Source organism: Passer montanus, unplaced genomic scaffold (genome assembly GCF_014805655.1).
Source record: "Passer montanus isolate IOZ18808 unplaced genomic scaffold, ASM1480565v1 scaffold27, whole genome shotgun sequence".
NCBI lineage: Eukaryota > Metazoa > Chordata > Aves > Passeriformes > Passeridae > Passer > Passer montanus.
In genome coordinates, this window is record NW_024367372.1 from 13067191 (window position 1) to 13094062 (window position 26872).

At 34.8% G+C, this 26872-nt stretch overlaps 1 long non-coding RNA gene across 4 annotated transcripts in view; it reads right to left on the reverse strand.

The window, feature by feature from the left end:
* Window positions 1-1929: 1929 nt before the first annotated feature.
* Window positions 1930-26872, reverse strand: part of LOC120503876 — a 58839-nt gene continuing 33896 nt past the window's right edge. For 3 of the 4 annotated variants that reach the window (XR_005627871.1, XR_005627870.1, XR_005627872.1), the window contains 5 exons: window positions 18504-18608; window positions 18129-18370; window positions 5267-5384; window positions 3921-4001; window positions 1930-2960 (listed from right to left, as the gene is read on the reverse strand). This is a non-coding gene — a long non-coding RNA (uncharacterized LOC120503876). The remainder of the gene's footprint in view (window positions 2961-3920; window positions 4002-5266; window positions 5385-18128; window positions 18371-18503; window positions 18609-26872) is intronic. The other variant, XR_005627869.1, reaches the window with a different exon arrangement.

Here is a 26872-nt window from a genome sequence, read left to right on the forward strand (position 1 = left end):
CATGTTTTTCTTCCCCACCAAAGAAAATAAGTGGTTTACTACTGAGAAAGGGATACCTTAAAGAGAGGAGTATCTATGGGATGTAATATGGGAAAGGGCTTCCCCTGCTTGCAAAGGGGCAGAGAAGTAATGTGCAAACTGTTTCAGGTAAATCAAAAATGTACTTCTTTCTGTATGCTACCAAACCCTTCATAATTCACTACTCAGAAAGCTTCACCAACAGGTAAATCAACATTTTATGAGTTATTATATACTTATTAAATAATTAATTTAATTAAATAATTAATTTAATTATTTTTAATTCTATCTCCTTCACAAGTTTTCTATTTAATTATGATGGGAATGGGAAGTAATAAAACACCAGCAGAAACATTACAAATACTGTGGAGGCTCTGTCAGAGGGTACCAATAATGCCAGTAACAAATACAGGTCAGCAGGATACTTGCCGCATTCCAAAAGGTTTATACACAAGACTTGCACTGTTATGACTATATCAAAAGATTTATGTAGTGCAATTTCTTAAGTGTGGTTTTGATTACTGGCTCACTGATGTGAAATTGTGTTCACTTGTAGTTTATTTCTTCTTGTCCGAGAAATAGAACTGATATAAATAAGTGCATAATTGCATGTATCTCAGTATAACGGGAAAAAAATAACCAAGCCAAGAGCGTTTTACCAGTTAAAAAAACTATGTTCAGACCAGACTTCAGCTTCCAACAGCAACAGTTTTCACACATAAAGAAAACAGTATTTATTAAGAATGCAGTATTTTATTTCTACTCTGACCAGAACTCAGTACACAGTAGGCAGTGTACTAGAGTATTTTAATTTTTTTCTTTTGCTGCTCAGACTTCTGTTTCTATAGCTTAGCTGTGTGTAAAAGAGAACATTGATAATTCTCTCAAGCTGGCAAAACAGGACACAATTTTTATTCTCCTTACTGCTGTTAGTACAGTGGGTTGGTGGCTTCTGGGAAGAGCACAGTCCTCAAAAACATTTTAGAAGATCTGTGGAGAGGACCCTCCCCTCTTGCTGCTCCCAGGGAAGAACAGCACTCGTCTTAGATGGAGAAACAAAAGAGTGAAGCATTTTCAGAGAACTCCTATGAATATTGTTTTATAAACACATGTTCTGGAGATTGGCTAGTAATGAGGAAATTATTTCCTTCAAAGTCTATCACTTATTTGAATAATAGACCTTTGTGCATATATTAATATGGATTTGAATTGTTGTTGATAAGATTAAGAACCCAAGACACATTTTGCTGGTCTTTATAGCAGGGTTTGACTAACCTTCCTACTGCTATTGTTCTGCCTTACATCCTTTAGGTGATTCCTACTAGCAGTCAGCGCACAGAATGAGTCCGTCAGGAAAAAGTAAATGAGCTGCTGAATTCCTTTACATGTTATATGTGTGCTAAATTTTGGACATATAGCAAAGGGTAAATTACTTTCTTGTAGTCACAAATATATTTTTGTTTCTGTGAATACCTTAATGTGTTTCTTCTTAAACAGATACATGCATTGTATCTGTTGAGAAGGAAAGATATGAGAGTGTGTTATGAAGTGTTTATAGGCATACCTAATAATAGCATTGAGATAATATATATTGATTTAATTCTTCATTGATTCATTTCAAAAACCGTCATATTTTACTAGAGGCACTTTACTTTCGCTGTTCTTTTATGCAAGGCAAACTTTGAGATACATATTCAACTGATTACTTTTGCTGACACTGAGACAGACAGAAAGAGAAAAGCTAAAAACACTGGGATTTTTTTCCCCTTCTTAAAACATCTGTTTTGACACATCTTTCTTTCTTTCTTTCTTTCTTTCTTTCTTTCTTTCTTTCTTTCTTTCTTTCTTTCTTTCTTTCTTTCTTTCTTTCTTTCTTTCAAGTTCTTTCTTTCTTTCTTTCTTTCTTTCTTTCTTTCTTTCTTTCTTTCTTTCTTTCTTTCTTTCAAGTTTTGGGATTGTTTTGGTTTAGATCCCCTGCAGAATGAAAACAAATGCCATACACTGAGAGTTTTCATGCACTGAATGATTATTCTCCAGACAATTACAGCTATGGTGTGAGTGTGCCATGTGTAAATAAATCACAAAAGGAATGAGATATTACTTCAAATACCTTCACCTATGACATAACTAAATAAAAAGTGAAAAAACACACATTGTAAAAATTAAGAAACTGGATGAGGAGACCCACATTTGACATGAAAAGGAGAATGATACAAACAACTCCCAAACTCCAGGTGCAAGGAATCAAACCAATGTTGTCTTGCATTCCAGTCACATCTTTTATTGCACATAAAGAATAAAAGACATGTCTCCCTAACACTTTGCAACAAGTGCCTGCTCATTACTTATTCCTATGGTATTCAATGGAGGGTGATAATGATCATGATGACCTAACTTGGTTTTACATGTGGGATTATCTACTCTTTTCAACAACACCTAGACATTGGATTCAGAATATGCAGTAGCATTGGCAGTATTTTGTTCTGCACTAAGGGATTTTTGAGGTAACACAAGACAGTGCTCTGGCTGTTTCTTTCCATGGCAGAAGAACATTCAGTGGGGTACAAATGGGGGCTGGAGTTCAGGGTTTTATTTCAGTCTCTGAGGCTGGCAGAGGCAACAAGACTCTATGGTCACTGAGGTTTCTGTCAGCTGCCTCTGTTGTCTGAGAGAAAGCCAGGCTTGGTACAATTTGTGCAAAGAACATAGACCAGTTGCAGAGACAAGTGTCATTTGAATTGCCATGGGCTGTCACAGGCACTTCCAAAGTCATTATCCACTTGACCTTGGCTACCACTTAAGAAGTGTGTGGGCCTTTGATAAGTCTTCAGTGATGTCATTCAACAATAATTTTAAGGTGGCAGCTTCTGACCATTAACCATTCAGAAGGCACTGCTGTGTAATATTAACAGAATCATCTGCTTCAGTCAGCTGTCCACGATCTGTGAAAGAAAAAAGTATTTGAAAAGTCAATTCAAAGTAATGACTCCTTTGATTTTTTTCTATTGTGGTAACAAAATTTCTTTAAAAGTTGGAGCAAAGAAGCATTGGGAGTTGGGCTTGATAATCATTATGGGTCCCTTCCAACTGACATATTCTATGATTCTATGAAGTATCTATGTGTTATAGGGTTAACACAAAATGCCCATTTGCAAAGGGAGGACAAAAATATTTCTTTTGTTCTCCTTATTTTGATGAAGTTTAGCTACAGCCTGGTCATATAACTTGTGGTCACACAAACACTGAAGTGCAGAAATTCAGATCAAAGAGCTTGGTGCAAATATTAATTAATTTTGGTGAGTTGGGTATGTTCCTGATGAGTTTTTTGTAAAAAAAGATACCAAATGCCTTCTGTGCCCTCATTGCTTTTTTATTTTTAATAATTTTTCCCCTCCAAGGCTCAAATAGTACACAATATTACAAAATAGGTATAAATTACTTTAAAGTGGCAAAATGTAGGTGTGGTCACATAATCCTGAAACACTTTATCAATTTAGAACCTGTACGGACCATTGAAAGATCCACTTTTTCCTGCTGCAACTGTTAAAACAAAAGAATGACAAGTTGAAAGAATACGCAAATAAAGAAACAAAGTTTTGGGTGGACAAGATAAATTAATACTGTTTATATTTCACCTCACTGCTTTGGTAAGAGTAAAGGAGTTTTAAGAGAGGTATAATTATAACTTACATATTCTTCCAGGATTTTTGGGGTATGTTTTTTTCAAAGTCTAATATAGATATTTTAAAAACTTGAGTTCTAATCCAAACCAGTGGCTTGGAAGCTGGTGTTTGAAATGCTTGAAGCCGTCAGCTGCATCAGTCCCCAATCAACACAGGTTCTCATCTAACTCTCTATATTTTCTATTGTGAAAGGGATAATTTATTTTCCATATACAATACCTTTTTTTTGGCATACACAATCAAATGAAGACATTAACCTCAACGTAAAGGACTCAGTAAACTTGTCTGGATCCTGCTGGACTGTAAATGGAAAACAATAGAATCACATTTTAATATTTATTTATGAAAGCATTCTATGACCCATGATAAACTCAAAGCTCTAGCTGGTGCTAAAGAAGCTCAGTAGAAATAAAGGAAGAAAAAATTCCAGAGTCACAATCCAAAGCACTTTACAGAATAATTATATAAGTAATGCCTTGTCTGACAATATTCCTAAAAGAATTGTATCATACAATAAATTGTATGACCAAAATGAAAAAAAAACCTATTGAGGAAATTAAGTTTTTGATCATTGAAACCTTAAAGCCTATCTGCTTCAAATTAGACACAATAAAATCTATTTTACTTATTAAATCCTTTCATAAAATGTTTAATAGGTGTAAAGACTTTAGGGTGCAACCAACACTAATTAATAATTATAACTGGCACAGTTAAATAAGCAGACATTTTAGACATTTTCCATGTAAAATTGTAAGCACACTGTTTTAGCACTGTAACAAATGCAGTTCAAAAACCTTTGCAGGTTTGTAAAGAGGTTTTGGTTTGTTTCTTTTCTCTTTTCCAGAGTACAAGCACAGTGGTATTATTCCATTAATTCAACCAAAAAATAGTTTGCCTTCTAGACTCACAGAGACAATCATCTGCCTTTGCCTATGAGGGACTCATTTCCAGGTATATTTTTTTTCTCTCTGGTAATACAGAACATATGGAAAAAATAAAGGTTGTTCAGAGGTTCAGTAATTTCCCCTAAACCCCATATTTCTGTACTCACATTAGCAGAGGTATATTTTAGAGGAGAGGGTAAAGAAGAGATGAAAACATAAGAGCAGTTCCACAGAACATCTGCAAAAATTTTTGCAACAGAACTTTCAAAATATACAAATTAAACATTATGGAGAAGATTTCTGAAACTTAATCATTATTTAGAACTTCAATCTGGTAAAGTCAAAGGACTCCATAAATGTTGAAAATTATGAAGGAAAACTGGAAATTTTACTGGGGATTGTAGTTTAGCTGATGGCAGTCAGTCAGCTCAGTTGAAGTATCATCTGCTTTTACTTTTAAGATCTATCATAACAGATCGATAGGTGAGGTCTCTATAGTATCTTTTAAAGCGAAATTCAAGAGCAAAAATGGTTAAGTGGTTTTTGTAATATGAAAGCAAGAAAAGTTATTGTATCATACATGAACCACACCTTGGATTTATAGTTAAATTGTGCATTTGTTACCAAAGCCAAACCCTTTTAAAAACAAAGCACACTATCAGGAAGGTATTGTTTGCTTACCCTGTGCAGTATGAGAAACTGCATGGTCTGAAGGTAAAGAATAAAGGATTTAAAATTTCTACCTCCCAGTGAATTTCAGGGCTTCATAACACCTTTATCCAATTGTGAATAAAACATTCTGAAAAAAGAGAGTAAAAACAGAAGATAAAAGTCAACCCAAAATCATAGCTAAAACATCAAATATTCTTAATTTATACATGTTTTAAGCATCATTCTCTTATATATAACTCAAAGTTACCTCATGCTTTCCATGCTTCTTTGAAGTTAATTTAATTCATATAATTAAAATAATTTTGGTAATAAAAAAATCTTATCAGTTGAGAATTTTTGAAGTAATAATTACATACTTCTGAGATTTATATTTTTCAATATCCAATAACCAAAGGCTATGTAAATTGGCTGCAGTGGCTTTCAATGAAGTAGAATCTTGACTGCAAGAAATGTAAAATATCAACCAAAACTAAGAAAGTTTTCTCAGTAGAATCTGTCATTATTATTAAACTCTTTCTCCTTTCAAGTCACTATGCAGGTTCTAGGAACTAATGAAGGTACTAGACAGTGCACAGTCTATCATCAGTAGCCAGATTTTATTTAATAGCTTCTTTCCAGTTGGCTAAGTGGGGGACAGATGGCAGGTAATATGTAATTTCTGTGCAGTATCATAAGAGCTAGTCACTTAACATGGGATTTTAAAAATCTCTTCTATTTGAAAAATATAAGAATTGCATATTAACCAAAGGAACTGCTGCCATTGTATAGAAATCAACAGTATATTTTCTATTTCTCCAGGGCACTGCTTTACTCTTCACTAATCCAAATAGAATTTGTGTAGCAAAAGGCCACAAATATAATCTCTTAGGTGTGACCTTGAAGAAGTACCTCAGTTAAATCAATTTGGTATTTATTCAGCCCTGACATTCTTGTAACATCATTTGTTATGTGAGCCTTTCCGACTTCTCAGCCAACTTAATCCATTTCATTCTAATGCTTTTCTCCTGTCCTTATTTCCATACATCTTCATTACCAGCACACAAGCTGCTGCTGAAGGGTTAAGATATTTATTAAATGTAAACTCAAACAAATGTTAACATGGAGCAGCTACTGAAAGTACACAGATAAAAGGCCATTTGCTGGCTTAATTAAAATTAATCAGAAATAATGGACTGTCTTGAAGAGGAATAATATAAACCCATAAGACTAATCTCATAAGCTCAATTTAAAAAATAATATGAGACTCCTAGTCTCATTGATAAAATAAAATATTTAGGAAGAGAGGAAGGTTTAGAAGAGATCAGAATAAGTTCTCTTACATGATAAAATTCATAACTTTTTGATTCAAAGACCTATTGTAATGTTTTAAAACAATTCATTATTAAGAGTTTGCTTCTGACCTTGATAACAGCTAGGCTTTTGTAATGTGATCTTAATAGGCTATTAATACCAGGACAAGATTAAGGGATTTGCTTTATCCTTCAGTAGTGCATGTAGCTGATTCGAAGATGAATGGAAAGTATCTATTTGTATTGATCACCCCAGGACATGTTCTGTGGGATTCATGCCCATCTTTCCATATACTATTTGGGAAAAACTAGCTGCCTAAGAAAGACTGACAATATTTAGCTGGCCAAATCCTTTGTCAACTCGTTCTCATAAATATCTGGTTTTCATTTTGTGACTGTTCTGGAATGTAATGTCCCTTTCCCACTCTCTTTTCTACCTCAGTTTTCAAATAGCTATATTAAAAGAAATGAGGAAGAAAGCCCAAAGCAAACCATGTGTTAGCTAGAATATTTCAGCCCTAGTCTATTTTGCCTTTGTTAAAGTATTGAGTCTTATGTACTGAGTGCAACATAGATGCTTTGAGAGATTGTTAGCAAGAAAAGTAGAGTTGCACTTCTTGCAAAACACACTCAGTTCTTAGGATTTTTACATCAGTGTAATTCAGAATATAAATCCTAAGTAACTAGATTGCATTTACTTCATTATATGGCTGTGCAAACACATAATTTCAGAATTAAAATAGTCCTAGTTCATTTTACCTTACTTTGCCTTGGAAGTAGATTATGATAAATCAGATTTAGGTCCCTTTAATGTGTAGGGAGGGTATTCACATAATTGTTTATGGGGTTTAACAAATACAATTTAAATCTACATTTTTAGACCATGCAGTTAATTTCCCTCTGAGTCCTTATGTAGACAGACCCTTCTGCTTCTTCCAAGGCTGTTCTTTTAAAGTTGTGTCTGTTGTACGCCTTTAGGATTGGGCAGAGTTCACTGTGTTTCTGACAGGCTATTTTGCAAACTATCTCTTCCTGTTTTCTCTTTTGTATCATGCAACAGATAACTGATATAAGAACAATATCTCTCTTCCTGCTGGATTATTTGTTCCTTTAGGAAGCCTAATTTTCACTAGGACATTTGAAGGGAACTGTTAGAACCCTTAGGGTATTACAGGCTGTCAGAAGGTGTTCTTTTAAATTAAGATGTTGAAACTGTTTAAGATTGTCCAAAAGAAAGACCATTGCTGATATTGTGGCTTTGTAATTGATGCTGCATTTGCTGACAGCAGTCATGCTAATTTGGGTACACTGTGCTTGTGTCATAAACACAGCTCAGCTCAAGGATGTACTGGCCAAAACACAACCTCTTTAACACAGAACATAGGCAAGTGTCTCCCATACCATCACGTTCACCCACGATATCGTAGGCATTAAAGTCAGCTTAGTTGTTTGTTAGCACTGTATCTAGTAGCAGACTGTTATTCTGATTGACAGAGACCTCCTAATATCCTGTCTACAGATATTGATGAATAGATAATGTGCTTTTATGTTGTTCTTTGAATACTATGCATCTCTTTAACCCAGGATCTTTCATAGGGAATCATCCTTGATTAACCTACATTTCTCTGCACTAAGCCAGAATCATAAACTTCCCCTGAGATCATGATTGCAGTAGCCATTCTAAGCATCTCTTCAATTTTTAATTCTTTTTTATTTTTCTATTAACTAAAAAATTATATTTTTGATTGGATACTTTAAAAAAATTTTGTCTACCTTTTCTCTACTTATACACAGCATCTGGCTAGCTCCAGGATCACAGATTTTTTAGATTTTGAGAGGCATAAACCACTTCATAAAAGAAGCTAAATCTAATTTTATCTTGCATTTAGTAGGTCTGTGATGGCTTGGTGCTCAATCTAGACAAAAGGATAAAAGAAATTAGAAACTTCTTATATTGCTAACTGCAAAGTTATTGGTTACACTCTACCCTAATTTTTTTCTAAATTCAAGTCAGGCATGGAACTATTTCTAAACATTTGTATTGAGGTGCAAGGTGTAATATATAAAGTCAGTCTAACAATGAAGAAAGGAAAATAATTAGTTAGATCCCTTTTTCCTAGATAGATTTTTGCTTACTGAAAAGTGAGTGTAAATGTCTGGAAAATCAATACAGTGATTTATATAAAGAGGACTTATGAAAATAATTCTCATTAAATACATTTCAAAAGTAGCTATCTAATTAAAAACCTTCTATCTAAAAAAAACTAGTGGTAGGTTTACATTACTATCTCATATTAAGAATAGACACCTGCAATGTCTTCTTATTCTTATTTTAAATAAACACTACAAAACCTTAGTGGTCTAAAGTACATTCTGCGTAAATGTACTGCAAGCCTTATTTAAACCTTTTACATCCATACAATTAATATTTATATGAATAAATATTATTTCTATTACTTATATTAATTATGTTAATCATATTAATGTTATTCATAATCAATATTTGCTGAAGAAAAATTCTGATGCTTTTTCTTGGGACAAAAGTAAAGCAAATAAATAGGTAATATACAAAAGTCAATGTATGTTTATAGATTGGACTTCAATGGTGCATTGATAAAGAAGATTAACTTATCCTCCATAACACAGTGTAAAAAACTGCAGAGCGCGCTTTGGGAGAATGTAAAGTTTTATAAAAGACACAAAATCAAGACAACACAAGAAAGTCAAATATTTGGTGAGCTGTCACAAAAAGACTGAGCCTAATATGGAAATATTAATGTACCCAAAATATAAACAAGACTCAGATTATAAAACTAACTAACTGAAAAAATCCCTCCTACATACCAAAGGTGGTGATACCTAAGACAGGTACTGAATGAAAATCTGAACCTTTCAGCTGCAGAAGTTGAACTCCTTTTCAACAGTGCAGAAAGAAGTATATGTCCAGTACTGAATATCCTAGGATGCCATTACAATCTAATATCTCTTGCATTGCCTAACAGTAATGTTGTGAATTTATGAGTATTTATTCTTACTCTGACTTGGTTTTGAACTGTTCTGGTGTCCACTAATAAGAAAACCTTACTTTCTTCTCTGAAACACAACACACATTATTCTTGTCTACACCTTCTGAATGTTCTTGTTCTTAAATAGGTATTGCTAATCTCTGCACATATCTTAAAATTGTTTATAAAGCAAACCTTTTAATTTTACTATTCACAGTGTGTTCCAAACTCTACATTTTCAGAAAAGTTTTGGGTTTCATTTAGGTTTTTTCAGAGATCAGTAAAACTTCTTAATTTGTTGTATATACTAAGTATGACACCTCATTGTTTCTGCAGGAAAAGTAGTTTTCCCAAAAATGATAGTACTTTTCTATTGGACCTTTCATAAGAAGAACATTTCAATGCCTCAGAACTGTAAGCTGTACATTTTTGTGTGTGTGGCTGGCATTCTTGCTAAAGTGGCAGCTTCTCGCTTGGTAATGCTTTGTTGGAATATGCAAGACAGAAGAGCTGCATGAAATAGCATGATGTAGAGGATAATAAAGTTGTGTAGAATTTCAGCACCTTTGAGAGCCACAAACCTACAGCAATCTTGCACCTGGAGAAGTTGTCTCAGGAGATCCATTTAATGAAAATGCACTGTAATTGCGAGAACAGGAATTGCTCAGCAAAGCTTTATTGCATCTTTTGGGCTGTCTTAGATTTTAGCTGGAAGATTGCACATGGGAGTCTCTATGCATCTTTCAGAAAGCAAACAGCAAAGTGAAACCAAGGAAAACAGAAGAATGATCTCCAGTAACATAATTTGCAAGTCCAGATAGAATCCATCCAAACTGATGAGGTTTAGATTTGAAACATTGCTGCAAAGAGCAAGGGTATCTGTTCATACACAAAATAGGTAAGTATTACACAAAAGGAAAATATGACTAATGCTGGGTTTCACTCCTTCTATTACAGTCCCATTCCTCCTGCTGCCATTAATCTGTTTCTATTTTTTCATGCTTCTTTTCCTTTCTTGGGCCTTATACAACCTTGTCAATTTTTTATTATTCTTTCTTTTTAACATTATTTCTTTTTTAGCATTTAAATTGGTTTAGAAAGTTCAATAGAATAAGAAAGGAGTGGAGAAAAGCAAGACTGGAATGGAAAGCAGAGCTGAATTTTGAACAGAAGTTGCCCAAGACTTTACATGGCATCTTCTTATTCGCCATATGTTCCACATGCTAAGTTTAGCTGAAGTAAACACAATAATACTACAGCTAGCTGACTTTAAGAAAAAGCAACAGTTTGTGGAAAATGCAGTGTGGTACAACAGAAATATCAGGGAAGATCAGCATATACATGTATTCTAAAATAACATGCTATTCAAGTAGTGGAGAGGCAAAGGATATTGTCCCAGAAAATGGACACTATTTCCAGCTGAATATAGATAAAAGTATGAAGGAGATTAATATCTGACTTAAAGCATCTGGGTTATTCTGTGTAGAAAAAAGTACTCTTCAACAGTGCAATTCAATTAGTAATATCTATACTGGATGTACAAGTTGTAACTTGGAGATAAGAGTACTTTTGAAATTTCTTTACTGTACTGTTAACATTTCTAGCTAACAAATCTGTGAATGAATATGACCACTCTTGAAAAATTAGCTGAAACTTGTGGAAAAGCTCAAGAATTTGTGGAAGTCTCAAGAAATACACCTTTGCTATAAATTAGAAGAATGAAGTAACATCTTCATCTAAATGTTAACTTCCTCCTCACCTGATTGGATGTACCACAAAGTATTGTTACAGAATTTTAGGTGTATTTTAAGAAAAGCAGAATCAAATTTGTACCAATGGTTTCTAACAACTTTTCATGAAGACATAGCAAGGAAAATATTGGTTTCTTCAACATTGGGAAAAGGTAATTGACAAAGAATAAGGTAATTACAGATTAAATTGGAATAATGATATTGAGATTTTAGGGGTTTTTTTGGGGGGGTTTATTTGGCTTGATTTGGCTTTTTGTGTTTGGTTTGGCTTTTGTTTTTTTTTTTTTTTTTTTTTTTTTTTTTTTTTTTTTTTGTTGGTTTGTTTTTTAGCTTGTTTCTTTGGGGTTTTTTTAGCTGTTTAATGTACATATTCATTCACAGACATCTTTCTGTTTTGAAGCATAAAAACCTATCTCCCCAAGAATTCAATTGCTTGAAGAAGGGCAAAAATATAAATTCTAGATAGGTGTTTTCATAGCTCATGCAGACAAGGTCATCTAGTACTCTATCCAAGCTCTTAATCAAAATATGGAAAGTCTCATGTTTCCATCCAGAATACAAAGCAGACAGGCAGGTTCAGATTCACTGCTATGTCAAGAATGAGCAGGTACCACAAAAAACTACTGCAGTTATTGGAATAAAGCGTAGATGAGATTATCTTCTACTGAATGCCCTGGTTTTTTATTACAAAATTATATTTTATATAATCTCTGCTCTCCCCTTTTCACTCTCTTTTAAAAACCTTAAACTACTTTCATATATACATAAATCTGGTTTTCTCTGTTGCCACTACCCAGTTTATCCACTAATTGGGTAAATGGCATGACACAATTTTGAGTAAGGGGAATAATTTCTCCTCTACTTTATTTTTTTTAATTTTACCAAGCAGATAAAAAAATCTGCTGCTTAAGATTTTTATTTTTTTCTTTACTCCTTACTAAATTATTTGTGACCTTCAGAACTGTTCAGTAATGACTACAGGAAGTCAATAGTTCATGTAACGAAATTAGTTCAAAATTCATATAAACCTTATAAATAAAGTTTGAGTTGATACACAAATTAATTTGTGAGACATTCAAATTATGAATGCTTATTAGACTATAATATTTATAATTAACAACACACCAGCTGCTAAAATTAATTTTAAAAATTCCTGTGACTTTTTAAGGTTGTGTATTATCATTTTTTGCTAAAGACAGACCTGGTGTAATGAATGCAAAAGAAAATTAAAAAAAGTTGTTTTTATTTCAGCTACATCATGAAAAAAGGTCAAATTTAAAGTTAAGTTACTCTCACAAAAATTTAAGTTCATATGTATTATAACATATTGTATTATATTATTTCTTGACATGAGTGGTAAAGATTGAACAGGAAATGTTCACAAAAACTCAGAAAAGAAAGTTCTTTCCAAAACCAAACGAAAACATTTTCACATTTTTCCCTGAATTTTCTTCCTTTTCCTTCTTCCTCTATTCTCTCTCCACTTTGTGTTTTGTGTGAAAACTTTCTGTTTCAGCTCAGAACATCACCGCAACACTGTCCTTACAAATAATTTGCCTAAGTGTTCATACTGGGACTTTTGCAAGGGGCTGTAAGACTGAATTTGGAGAAGCATGTGGAGGAGGAGAAGGGAAGAGAGATGCAGCACTGCTGCTGCCCATGTAGCAATGAGATGTGCATTCCATGAATGCCACTACATGGACTGTGCCCTGTAAGGATGAGTCTACAGCAAAATTCCCACTGATGTTAATGGTAATATGATAAAAACTACTGTGAGAGGACAAGATATGTTATTATGTCTCTGAAGACTGATAGTGTGGGATTCTGAGTTTTGTTTTTGAAGTACGCAGGTGAAGCTAGTGCCAAGAATGTCCAGCCCACCTTACAGCTGCTTCATCCTTGTGTTTCCTTTCACACATATGATGAGAAGGCTGACATTTTACAATGGACAAGAAGAAGAGGGGAGTGTGTGACACCTTAATGTCACAAATAATCGACTTGAGAACCTGTCAAGCTTTAAAAACATAAAAAGTCTCAGTACTACTGATTCAGCATGTCTGATGTACTGTGATGACACTCATTTTCACCCTCAAGAGCAGAGGTTCATAGTCAAACAAGAGATTTCCTATAATCTTTCCATTGAGTAGTCAGTGCATTGAAAAGCCTATCACAGATTTATAAGAGTTGTTTGCCACAAAATCTGGATATTAGCAGGAGGTAAGACTTAATTTTGTCAGCCTAATGTTTTACCTCAATCTCTACAGATTACAAGGTGCATGAAGAATGAAAGTAACAAAATCTTCTACTGAAAACATTGGTGAAATAGGTCTTAATCTGATTTTTTTTTCATGTATTTCAGTTAAGGCAAAGGAAGTTTACACAGAAAAATGATATTTTCTTAGGAAGGATGAGAACAGATTTATGCCCTGAGTTGATAGAGCAATGTCTTTGAAAATATTGAAAAATCTGCATTAAGAATGTATTGAGTTTTCTAGATGCTTGTCCCTGTGTTCCAGTCACACCTTGCTCATCCAAATTAGCTGCATGAGAAGAAGTACTTACACTTCTATGCCTTATACAAAGATATATCTTAGTTTCCTTCTTTCACAGATTTTGTGTATATATGTGTGTGGTTTAGAGATGGAACATCTGTGTATAACACTGCTCTCAGGGTGATAAATACCAAGAGACAATAATGTTTTCAGCAGACAGAAGAATATATAGAAAGTAATACAGTTGAAGCTAAAGATTCAGAATACTTTTTTAATGTTTTGACAATGAAGGAGGGAAAGAAAAGTATTCAAAAGCCAGCATCTGAAAACTGTTATGAGATTTTTTGTAGTTAAGTGAAATGCAATTAAAAGACATCTTTAATCAATATGACATCTGTTGACAAGTGAATAGAATTTAGTTTTAAAATTAGTTAAAAATAGATATGAAGATCACTGCTGAGTAAAAAGTCTTGTCAGGTAACTAAAAAAGAAGCTGTGTTTACGTGATATTAACCTAGATGAAAAATGTTCACAAACGTGTGAAAAGCAATTCATTGTCTGACACTGAGAGTACAGATGTGTGCCTGGAGATTACTATCAAAGACATGGGCATTACACTATAAACAAAATGTGCAAAGGAAGGTTTCTCTAGGATTTATTAGGTGTTAACCAAAGCACACTGATGGGCTGTGAGGAGAGGCAAGTGTATCTGCAGCAGATGTGTTAGATACAGTAGGATCCTGTTCACTGCTCCACTAAGAGTCTCTTGTGTTAGTTTCTGTGGCGGGGGAAAGCTTTCACTAAGTACCCACCTCAAATGTGTGGAGTTTGGAGTACATTTACTAGAAGCAGACAGAGCAAACGTACTGCTTTGGACTCTGGGCCCCAGAATCAGTCCTTAGAGAGTGAAAACAACTTGGTGATGAACTAATTTGCTAGCATAAACTGGTACCAAAGGCCATTTTTATTCATAGTCCCGGAAGGAATATGACCTAGGGAAGAACATAATTCTCGACTCTCAAACTCCTACAGCTGTTACTAAGCTGACACTGCTGATTTGTAGCTCTCGAAGGCTCAGTCCTGAAGTCACAAAGCAACAATATATTTCCAGCTGGTGTTTTACTGAGGCCTTAGTCCTACTGGAGAGCAGAGATTTCTGATGCTTCATTAATGCCCTTACAGCAAAGCAAGAAAGACTGCACCTCTTATAACCATTAAAAACCATGCACTCCTTGATGCTGGCCAACATTCAGGCTTGATATAATTCCTTACTCAGGTTTGATATAATTCCTTACAATACCAAGCAGTGAATTGGTGCATGCTGGAGATCTGGAACACCTGAAAGAGCCTGAGAGATCTTGGTGCAAGTGATAGAAAATAATCAATAAAATCTTAAGCGACAAAAAAAAAAAAATAATAGAAAAATGCATCAAAGTATTAATGTCTTTCAAAAAAGACAGACTGTACAGAAAGAACCAGTATGCTAAATTTACATCTGCAAGCATGTTTAAACAGGATTGATGTGCTAACCTAATGTCCAGCTGCTGTCAGAAGGGTCTCTCAACTGCAGAGCCCACCCCAGCTCCTGCCCATCAATTCCCATGAGCTCAAACACTCCTCTGGCATCTCACTAAGCAGACACTACTCCATAATTTGGCAGAGTATCATAAAAACATGAAAAGTCAATATTTTCTGAGTTGAATTGGCCTGGCAGAGATCAGATACATGGCAAAATGACTACTCGTCTAAAGTTAAGAAAGGACAGTGGGCAAAGCAGAGTGAAAACAGATGAGACTGCCTCTTTCAGTGGGAATCAAACAATTCTATCATCCTGGCCATATCAGCTTGATAGGTTTTCATATGCAAGCCCCATTCCTCTACTGAATTTCCAGAAATATATGCTAACCACAAAGTACCCCTGTTTTGAAACCTGGGATCTAATTATTGATGGATTTCCTTTTAGTTTGGTTTACAGGATTTCTGTTGATTTACAAAGATTATTTGATATAGACAGATACCTTTCTTCTTTGTGTCACTAAATACATTGGCATTAATTCTCCAGTCAGATCATTCAGAAATGAATGGTATCATGCACAAAATTGATGATTACCCAATATTTTCAAATCTGTTACTATTACTATGTTCTCTTATACTCTAGTTTCTCATACCACTACAGAAAAAAAAAGGAAAAAAAAAAAAGAAAAAAAAAAGAAAAAAAAATTTTAAAAATTTAAAACACAACCAAAACAGATTTTCAAATATTTTCTGTTCCCTGCAATAATTTAAATGAGAAATTAGACACAATAGAGATACATGGACTTACAGGTCATCAAGGTTTCCACAGATCAGTGCCAATCTGTGATGGAGTTAACCTTTGTATACTTTACATGGTATTGTAAGGTTGGCTGGTTTTCAATCAGTTGGCTCTTCTGAGCCATATGTGTCTATGTTAAATAGAATTTGTGGATTTTTCTTTATACTTATTAATTGCTGTCTTAGATTCAAACCTGGCGACAAATTCTGAGACAGTAACTACACTTGCAAAAATCCTCAATACCACAGAAAAGGAATAATGAGATTTTGAGAATTATTACAGATTATTTTACTGCAAGGCCTCCATCTGAAGGTATATGTATGTCATATACAGTGGGAAGAGTTTCAAAAACTACCATTGCTCTTGGTTCCTCAGGTGGTGTTCTCTCACTTCAGGTAGCCTTGCACTGAGGCTCAGAGATCCACATGCTGTTTGCACAGCCATTGACTGCAATGTACCTGGTGAATGAATTGTGGGGGAAAAAAACAGCTGCTTGCAATAATGCATGTCCCCAAGCTTTCTAGTCCTTTCAATAGATTATTTCTGTTGTTAAGCCTCTGTCCTCCGAGCCTTTTCATCTTAGATCATCACTGATAGACAGGAATGCATTTTATAGTGCTCTTGGAAATAACTTCCATAAGTACTTCCTCAAAGTGTTGGTGATTGTCATAAATGAAAAAGTCTTGGTGGAATTTACTAGTTTGGAAAGTACTAGCACAGCTAGTTGGGTCAAATATATTTCAGGTTCTTTTACTTCAGACTTCAATAGGAAAAAAAAAAAAAAGCTCTATTTTTTTAATCCAGATGTCAAAGAATTGCTTACGAAGTGCATAACCTTGACACTGTTTATTTAGAAAGTTTTTAATTAAAGTTGGTATTCAGAACTTCCTGCCAGCAGCTGTTGAGCAGTGATTTCACTAGTGGCACTGACAGTTTCAGGGCCTAAATCTGAGAGACAGGAAATCAGTCTGCTGCTGTATGCAGACTTGTAGTAGAGGGTTTGTTAAAAACATATACACACATCCTAACTAATTTTTCAAAAATACTTCAGTGTTCCAAATTAAGAAGTAAGTTACTTACAGGCTTTCAGGATTAGAACTAAAGCCCTGATGCAATCCCAGATGAATTTAATTCTTTCTACAGCTTTAGAGGTGCTTTATATATGGGTGAAAATCAGGTGAAGGAGGTGACAGTAAAAAGATTGTGCTACAAATATTTCATCATATAAATTCACTTAAGAATTTGCCCTCTTTTTTTGTGTTTCAGTTTTCAGTAGGTATTTGTGCAGTCAAGTTCAACTGGCTCGAAATCTATAATATTAAAAAGAAATATCTTTCAAGTTACATCCAACTTGAAAATCCTAAGACGAACTATCTTTCGTATTTACTGTAGAGCAACAATATGATGTAGCATACATAGAGAAAAAGAACATCTAATACTAAAATTGTGGTTTTGTGCTTTTAAACACAAATCTTTAACAATCTGCCATTATCTTCTGCCTGTCCCTTCCTGTGATTTCCTCATCCATCAAAATGCCACAGACTCTTTCACAAAAAGCTAAAATCTGTTACTTTTTATGTGAATCTGACACCATATCCTTGTGGTCAGTGTAAGACAGTCAGCAAGTCAGCACTTTACATGAGCATGCATATCCTTTGCCAAATAAAGGGGGGACTAACAGCAGACTAACAGTCTGCTAATTTGTGAGATGAGGTTAGCACTTTAGAAATCAACCCCCTTCCTCGGCCTAATGCAAATAAATCAGTTATAGTCATTTCAGTAAAGATGAAAGAACAGTATTTTGACTGTCCCCTTCTGTCCCTCATGAAGGCTGAACAAACCACAGTACCTGTATATTTATTCTGCCTGAGGAATGTAAGCCAAGCAGCAAATTGAAGGACACATCTCTGCTTACATTCCACACATACACATGCCAGGATATGACTTGCTTTCAGTGTAGTTCTGTGAAGCCACACATTTCAGAACAGTCACCTGAGTTTTACAAAGATACGATTCATACCTGCCCTTGGGGGGCATATGAAGCCAGTTCTCTTGCTGACAAGGCTGCAGCAACATCTCATCTATTTGAAGTTCTTGACATCCTTTTAAGGTCAGGAGAAGGAGATGGGTTTGGCAGCTCCACGTGGCTCCCACACTGTAGGGTCTTGTTTATGCTAAAACATTCTTGCTGCCTAATTTCTGCACTTTTGATGTGGTCAAGTGCACAGTCAGAAAACCGTGGTGACTCCTATCAGATGATTTCTAGGGATCAAAGAAACAGGATCACTTTGAGACAGAGAACTTTTGAGAAACAGAAACTGAGGCAAGAAAGCAACAATAATTTTCTTAATTTTTTTTCCCCATAAGGTGCTTCACATACTGTTTTTTAACTCACATCAACCCCTGACCCCTGCAATATTTTTCTTCTTCAATTGCGAACAAAAGTAGATCAGTCCTTCAATATTTAGATTCCAGATGAATATTCAGTAGTGGGTGAAACCTGAAAATATGAAATCAGCAGATTAGGTCCAAGACTTTCAAAACATATCACCACCCAGTGAACTCATCCTTAAAACTATGCTTCAATTCAGTACACCTTTGCATCCTTAACAAGTATCTGTGTATAAAAGTTGCCTGATCCCAATACATAAATGAACTTTAGTCTTCTAGTGCTTGCGAAAGCCTACAGAGACTCAGTCATCAGAGGTTGCTCCCTGACCTAGAGCTGCCTACAGCTTTAGCTCCCATTACTTTTTCATGAAAGTTCTCACTTAACATTATGTGAATAGAATGAAATGTTTCCATTAAAAGTCTCTGAAAACATATGTTTAACAGGACCTGCTGTTCCTATCTTACTACATTGTATCAGTCAGTAGAAGAGCAAAGATCTTGAAGGATGTTTCCTGTGTATTTTTGAAGCAGTTTGGAAGGTGTAAGAGCCTGGATGAGAGATGCGGGACTCCAGGCGGCTCTTCCAAATGCAGTTTATTATGTGCAAGACTGCTATCTTTCTGCTTGGTAAAAACATCTTCTTGTTTGAGGTGGGTTTATCCTTTGTTCCAAGTCATAAAAACCCCCTTCTAACTAACATACCCTTTGCCTCCTTGGTTAGCCAGTAAGACTGGCTCAGCAATTATCTTGTTCTATATCAAAACTTGCTTCCATCTCTATTCCTTCCTCAGCTTCTATATTCAAAAATCATTCTGCTAAGCATACATGTCTGTGAGACTTTCTTGTCAAATTTTCATCCTTCCCAACAGGAAGGTGTTGTTTTATTTTGTTGCCACCATTGATTGAAGGCTCTCTGTCTCTCCATCTCCAGTTATATCCTGCTCGTGTTCTGAGTTTTCAAAGAATAAAGCCTTGTAATGGGAAAATAAGATCCAGAGATTATTGCTGTTATGCTCATGGAGAAAAAGATGTTCAGCCTTCTCTTTCTGATCAAGGGAAAATGCTCTACTTAAAGAATACATTGATTAAGGAAATGCCTAGTCTTTGTAGGACTGATTATGGTTTTACCTCTGTGTTGGAGCAACAGGGTGAGGTTTCATGAGGCTTACAGTGGGGAGCTAATATGTCTTAGTGAGTTTTATAATACCTGCAGGGCAAAGAGGGAGTAAAGGTTTTGGGTTTTTTTTCCCTTCAGCATTTGAAATAGTTTCCAGCCAAATTAGACTGCAAAGCAGAGGTGGGGTGGTGAGAGCCATGCAATGTTGAGGAATTAGTTTAGTGAGATAGGCTTACATAACTGAACTATGAGGTGTCTTGAAGTGGTGGATGAAAAGGTCAATGTGCCTGGGAGAAGGGGGACAAAGGTTCTAGTGGAAAATGGTGGGAATCTTTTCTGAATGATTCCAAATCTACCAGTCTTTGGGATCTTGCCCAAAGAGTATTCTGGAACACCACCAACTGCTAGTTTCTTAACAGCCTCTGCTCAAATCTGGCCTCTGCTACTGGACAAACCACTCAGCCTTCAGTAGACCAAGGTAAGTGACAGCTAGGTATTGTGATCTGGGGAACACTCTCAGAGAGTTCAAAAACAACCTTCAAACTTACTAAAGATTAATAGAAAGAAATAAAAATATTTAAGAACTACACCAGCCTCCATGCTGAACTTAACAAATAACAGATTAAATTTCATTAAAAGTGGGGAAACTTATGCAGGAGGCAATACTGCAGCAAAGAATCTCTTTCAGAATTAAAACAATTAGAAAAGCATTCTAGTTTTATATGAATGTGTATATGTGTATATATATATATATAAAATACTACTAATGTAAGGCAATACAAATAACGTATAAAAATAGTAATCTGAGACAACTTTTATGGATTTTTTTCCACTTTGACAGACACAGATAGTCACAAATATTTATAAATGTACATAGATATTTATAAATTTTAAATATAAACAAAAATATTATACTTTCCTCAAAGGGCATTTTTTACTTCTCAAGGAAATCTTTTCTAAGGAGCTAGAAAACTGATACTTAAGAAACAATGGAGAAAGAATAAACACATGCAGGATGATGGTGAGGTGGAGCAATGTCTTGGAGATATATTTAACTAATCTTTCCGTTTTTTGATGTTTTTCTTTATTGTGGGTTTAGGTTTTTGTTTTTTTTCAAAGATATCTACTAGGCAAAGACAATTCCATTATCTCAATTCACATCAAACAAATAACTAAAAATAAGATTTCTGAATAGAGAAAATGATGTAATATTTGGAAGCAATCCTGTTGTTGACTTTTGCTGGGAGAGGCAGTATTCAGGGTGAGTGGTAGATAGTGCTTTGGAACTGGATCAAGTCGGCAAACTTTCCATTGGAGCTGTTGAACACCCTTGTTCTGCTTTATCTCTAATCTCAGCAGGCAAGTAGCTCCTCCACAATCACTAAAGGGCTTACTCTGTGTTCAGATCATCTCTATGAGGTAGCTGTCCTTTCCAGATTTGGATTCTATTTCACTGCTCTCACATGGTTCTGACTATTCCATTACTATGCTCAATGGTGAAACACAACAACTTTGATGAGTAATTTCTACATCTTAAATTTCAACATATGCTGTTTCAGCAACACAATTTTTAAATATCTGGAATCAATATTCCACAAGGAATCCTCAGACTTTTTAAAATGTATTTTTACCGGAACATTCATATAAGAAACCCTAAATAAAAATAAAAATAAAAAAAAGATCCAGTGATAGTTAATCAAAGTGTCATTAAAACTGATAATGCCACTAGCTTAAGCTCATAAATGCAAGGGAACAAATTCTCAGAGAAATTTGCCAGTCTTTCAGTTTATGATAAACTTCCTACCTATTCTTTCTCTGTCTCAGACTTTCATTCCCATTGCCCTTTCAAGTAGGAGCCAGAGCCAAGCCTAGATTCCAGCATCTGGAGCTGATGTCACATCTGTTTAATAATCAGACCAAGGTTTTTCAGGTCTACGAAGTGTCTGAAGCATTAAAATGTATTTATAGTTTTAAAGTGATGATCTTGCATAATGAGAATTACTGTGGGAAGATGGTCCTATCAAACTAATACAACACTGTAAAAATTTGCCAGATGAACCCACTTTGCACTAATGGGGTTTTTTTCATATACATACACCCATCCCCTCTGTACATTTAAGTGTATTTCTGTATGTTCCAAGTAAATACCATTCTTTTCAAGGCACCACTTTTTTTTTTTACTGTGAAGACACCTAAAGCTTCAAGCATCCCTTTTAAGTGTGTATTGCCAGAGCTCCAGCACCTCATTGCTGTTTCTTAGAGCACCTCATTCAGGTACCTGTGCTGCCCACTGCTGTATTGAGGTACATATTCCAGGAACCAGGAGTGCTCCAAGAACTTTTTTTATCTAGGGGAATGCCAGTGACCTTAATTCTAACCCATCTGAGATGTGTGACAGTCTAGCACTTTTCTAGACTAATTAGCAATGTTTTGGAGACCGGTCAATAACTTCCTTTGCAGATGATTAAGAAGTTCTCAGGTAATGTCAGGGAGGGGAGTTCATTTGGCTGAGAAGTTGATTTTGGTCCATTATTTTACATTTGAAGCACCTCATCATAAATTTCTCCACTAGGCTGACATTTTAGATTGCACCAATTATTCTTGATAGCTGAAGTTATCTGCATTAAATCATTAAAGCAGTCACGAGTAGCAATATATGCTTTTACCACATAGAACAAAAAAATAACAGTATTTTTCTAGTAGTAAATAAATCATCAGGAGACTGGAGACACTATTTGGACTTCATAGACCCAAATTTGCTTCAAAGCTCTTCATTAAAAAAAAGAACAAAAAAAAGTTTAAGAAACACTTCAGCAGAATTATTCAGATTAATTATCTCTGTTCCCTCACCTTCAATTTTAAACTTCTATGAATATTGGGAGAAAAAAAAAGAAGTGAGTTTTCAAAATTAGTGTTGCAATAAGCGATTCTAAGAGTGACAGCTGTATTGTTTTTTGCCTGTAGGTCAAAAAAGATAGAAAATCTATTGTCTTTGAAGTGCAGACTTTTTTCAGTACTGGATATCATTATTATTATGCTTTCATGACTTAGTTTTTCTCAAGTTTTGAGGCTGTATACATTATAATTTTAACAAATTTATTAAAAAATACACTTAAGTTTCCCAATAGATAATTATAAAAAGTTACTCTGACCTTTTATTCATGACTCATGTTACCAAGCTGTCCATTGTGACATAGTTTAAAATCAAGTTTATTTTCCAGTTTGATTTGGTACTTAAAAACAACAAGACTTATGAGACCTGACCTCTATTACTATCTTTGCTCTATGCTAGTTTGTAACTTTACATTCATACCCTTTCTTCTCACATGTTCAATGAGAAGGTGCAGAAATAAAGGAGAATATTCACACAGTGCAAAGATAAGATATAAATTTATCTCTCCTGGACTACTTCTTTATTCTGACTCCATTTTGCAAACTGTAAAATGTGAAGTTAGTATTAATCTAATTGCAGGACTTGAATGATTACTACCTTAGATGTAGGAAACTTCAACAAAAGCTCTACAGTAGAAAAGTAAATCACCTTTTTTCCTCAGTTCAGAGTGAGTCAAGCAGCATGACTTGAGATAATAATTTTATGAAACATGTTAAAGGTTAAAATAAAATTATTTTACCACTGGCCTCTCAATGGGCTTTACAGTCTGGCTAAAAATACTGGAGATCTAAAAATCAGCTCATTTTGCATTGAACTGAAATAGCTGAGGATTTACACAAAGAGAAAAGAACTTAACAAACAAGTATTTTGGGAAGTTTTATGTTCTTTCAAATGGGAAAAATATTTGAAATTGAATGAAGCATTTTGCTCAACAAAAGTGTAGTGTTTATTTTTAATTTCATGTTAGTTAATGCTTTTTTCTAGCCTTCTTTTTAATTTCAGTCACATTGAAATGAAAAGTACACCTGTGTAAAAAGAAGGTTGAAATGCTTCATTTAAAAACTGTCAAAACAACATTTCTACATCTCCTTTTTTATGCTAACAGAAAATATACATAAATGTCACTCAAATAATTATTTTTCAATACTATCTTTAATAAAGGTGCTAAACAGTAATGAAGATTATTTTGCTTAACCCTGCAGGATAAATAAAAGTGTAAATCTAAACAGAAGAAATAATTGTTCAGATTATCCTACTCTTACCCTCACTTTGGGGTAAAAAACAATCTCTGACTAATTTCACCAAGAGATGACTATTAACCAGAATATTGGGTGACTTCAGTAACAAAGAGAGGGATGCAAAGAATTAAAGTAACTATTTTCTCTTGTCAAAGTGTATGATCATTTTAGCTGGAAACAGGTGGTTTTTTGCATATATATCAGACCCTGCAAATTGTGGACTTATCATAGAAAGAGTCAGCAATGAATATTTCCTTGTCCTTTTGGTTCCGAATGCACCATACAGAATATTTGAAACTTAATTTCTTAAACTTTACTGAAAACACACCAGCTATTGCCTAATGGCAATAATACTTTTCTAACAGCCACAATCTGGATCTGTCATTAGCATATTGTCATTTCATTTATTTTCTATAAAAGTAGGTAAATACTCATCATCTGATCCATTTCGTATTGCACTTGCAAGACAAAATACATTATAAAGAACAATCATACTCTGATGGCATTAGATTACACAGTTTATTGGGTCTATTCCATCTATAATTTTCATGATGGCTTCTTGAGTGACTTATGCTGCACTAATCTGCTACTCCATAGTTGAAATGGATTTAGAGCAAATCTTTCTATACAGGTGGAATTTCCCAGTAATGAATCCTGCCATTCAATTATATAATCAGAGTAATTTCTTCATGTTAAAAAAAGACCCCTTCTTGAGTGGCACATAAATTACCACCGGATTACATTAGTGCTACTGCCAGGGCTTTGAGATTTCTCCAGTTGACAGACAGCACAGTACTGTTAAAGATGAAGAGAAAACATGTCAACTCAGAGATTTTTCAACTTTATTTTTCCATCTCTTCACATTGGTTTCTTTATACTTGCTTTTACACTATTGTGGGCTTTGGGTATTTTTGAAATTAGTATACCTAGGGTGCGCCCAGAGCCACCAAAGGAGACTTTCAGTGCTTCTGTTTAGAAATGTTCATCTTTGCTGAGGAATGAGCAGTTGAGTCAAATAAGAGGAAGGAATAAATTTTAAAAAAATAAATGTTAACATTAATAAAATACTTGGTTTACAAATGGTAATACACTTCTGCTGAGTATGTGAGTTTGATTTACCCTTCTACATCAAAGCTAGCACAGCATTAAAGAATTTACAGAATCAGAGTTCTCTCCTGAGTGCAATAGGGTATCATATTTTGCATACACAGGCAGTGGCAAGAATACTAAAACCTACTAATTTGTTAACCTTAGACTTAGTGCCATGGTAAGACCTCAAATAAAGCAAACGAAAGATCTGTATGCCTTGCAGAGTCACTGCTGATGGATTCCTAGGTACTTTGTGCCTGCTATGCCAATCTTTCAGTGAAAAAAATAATCCAGCTTGACAAATAAATAGTAAATAAATAAATTCATAGAAAGCCTAGTTCTTTATTTCTTTAAGTAGGAGTGAAGGGAGAGAACACAAAGTAACACAAGCAAAAATAGCTAGTTGAAAGAGAGAAAAAGGGGCAAGTATTTCACTGTTTTCTATTGCAGTTGTGAAGCATGCCTGCTTTCAGAAGTTACATTTTACCAAAGATTTACCACAGCAGACTAAAAGTATGCAGGGCATCCTTATAAAGAAACTTTGTTGTTGCTCCTGCAGAAAGCATCTTGAGCTGTACTAGCACTCTTGGTGACAGAGTTGGTGTTACAGCTCACCTTTCAAAGGCAGCTGAGCACACTTCAGCCTGACCTGGCCAAATCCAGGTGCACCTGTAGTGCGCACATTCTCTCACCAGCAGAGTAACACCACCTCTTACACAGGCTCACTGGGAGCACTGGCTTACTCCTCTACTACTTGCTCCTAAGTTTCAACCCAAAGAAGAAAAATAGAGTAAGGAAGTCTTTTCTAGCAACACTTCCATCAGAGCTTCCACTTTTAAATAGTTTTTTTAAAGCACAGGGAGCTAAGTCTTAGGTACATCTCTCCATTACACAAATAGTGTCACAGAGTTCACCTCACTGATCTTCCTTTCAGCTACTTAAAACCATTATCAATATTCTTAATCACTGGATAAATTGCTGGTGGATTAAAAAAAAAAAAAACCAAAAACCAAACAAAACAAAAAAAACCCCAAACCAAAAACAGAAACAACCACCAAAACCTGCAGCCTAAAAAAATAAACAAAACAAACCACACATCTGAAACACTGCTCTTTTGTTCTTGGTCCCATACCAACCAGTATCTGTTAAGAGCCCTTAGAAACTTCCCAGTGAAACAAAGGACTATTCTTTGAGCTCAAATGTTTCCTTTAAGAACATTTTGCACTAGACAGACTTTTTCAGAATCTGTCCTCTTCCCTAGGGTCAGCTCATCAGAGAACTTCTTTGAGACACCTTTGACCCTAGTTCTGAGACATATTCAGTGGGTAAATGCCTGGGGACTGCGACATAATTCTTCACAGATCTAAGATCCAAACTTTTACCCTTCAGTACACAGCCCTGCAAGAACGGCAGTGCCATTGTAGAAAAGCAGTCAGCTTTGATTCATACCTTTTCTTTAGGTACCAGATACTGCACAGAAAAAACTTCTCAGCAGACATTTAAGAAACACTTCATTCACACGGAAAACTGTTTCCTGGACTTAGGAGACTGTACATGACCATGAAGGAGAACAACAGTAAATATAAACCATGGAAGGTTACTACTCATTAAAAAGTTAAAAGAAATTAAAAAAAAAAAAAAAGCTAGAGCACCAAACAAAATTGAGAGATTATCACTGTTCCAGTAAGTACTGGACAAATACCAGGTCACCAGGGATTTTCAAATTTCTGAGAGCTACAGAAACCAAGTGTACGCACACAAAAAAATTGAGAAAGTGATCAGACTCAAAGGGTATAAATTTTTGTAGCTGTAACCTTTTCTTTAAACCATTTTCAAAATCTGTCTACTAACTTTCACAAACATAAGATGAAGGAAAGCTTTAGAATTGAATTTTTTTGTTAACGTAGTTAATCAAATTAATTTTTAAAAATAATTTATATTTTATTGAAAGCTACTTAGTAAAAGCCCCTATGCATGTCATACATATGTCTGCTTGACATATAAAAATGTGAAATTTAGTTAAATAATCTGTTAGT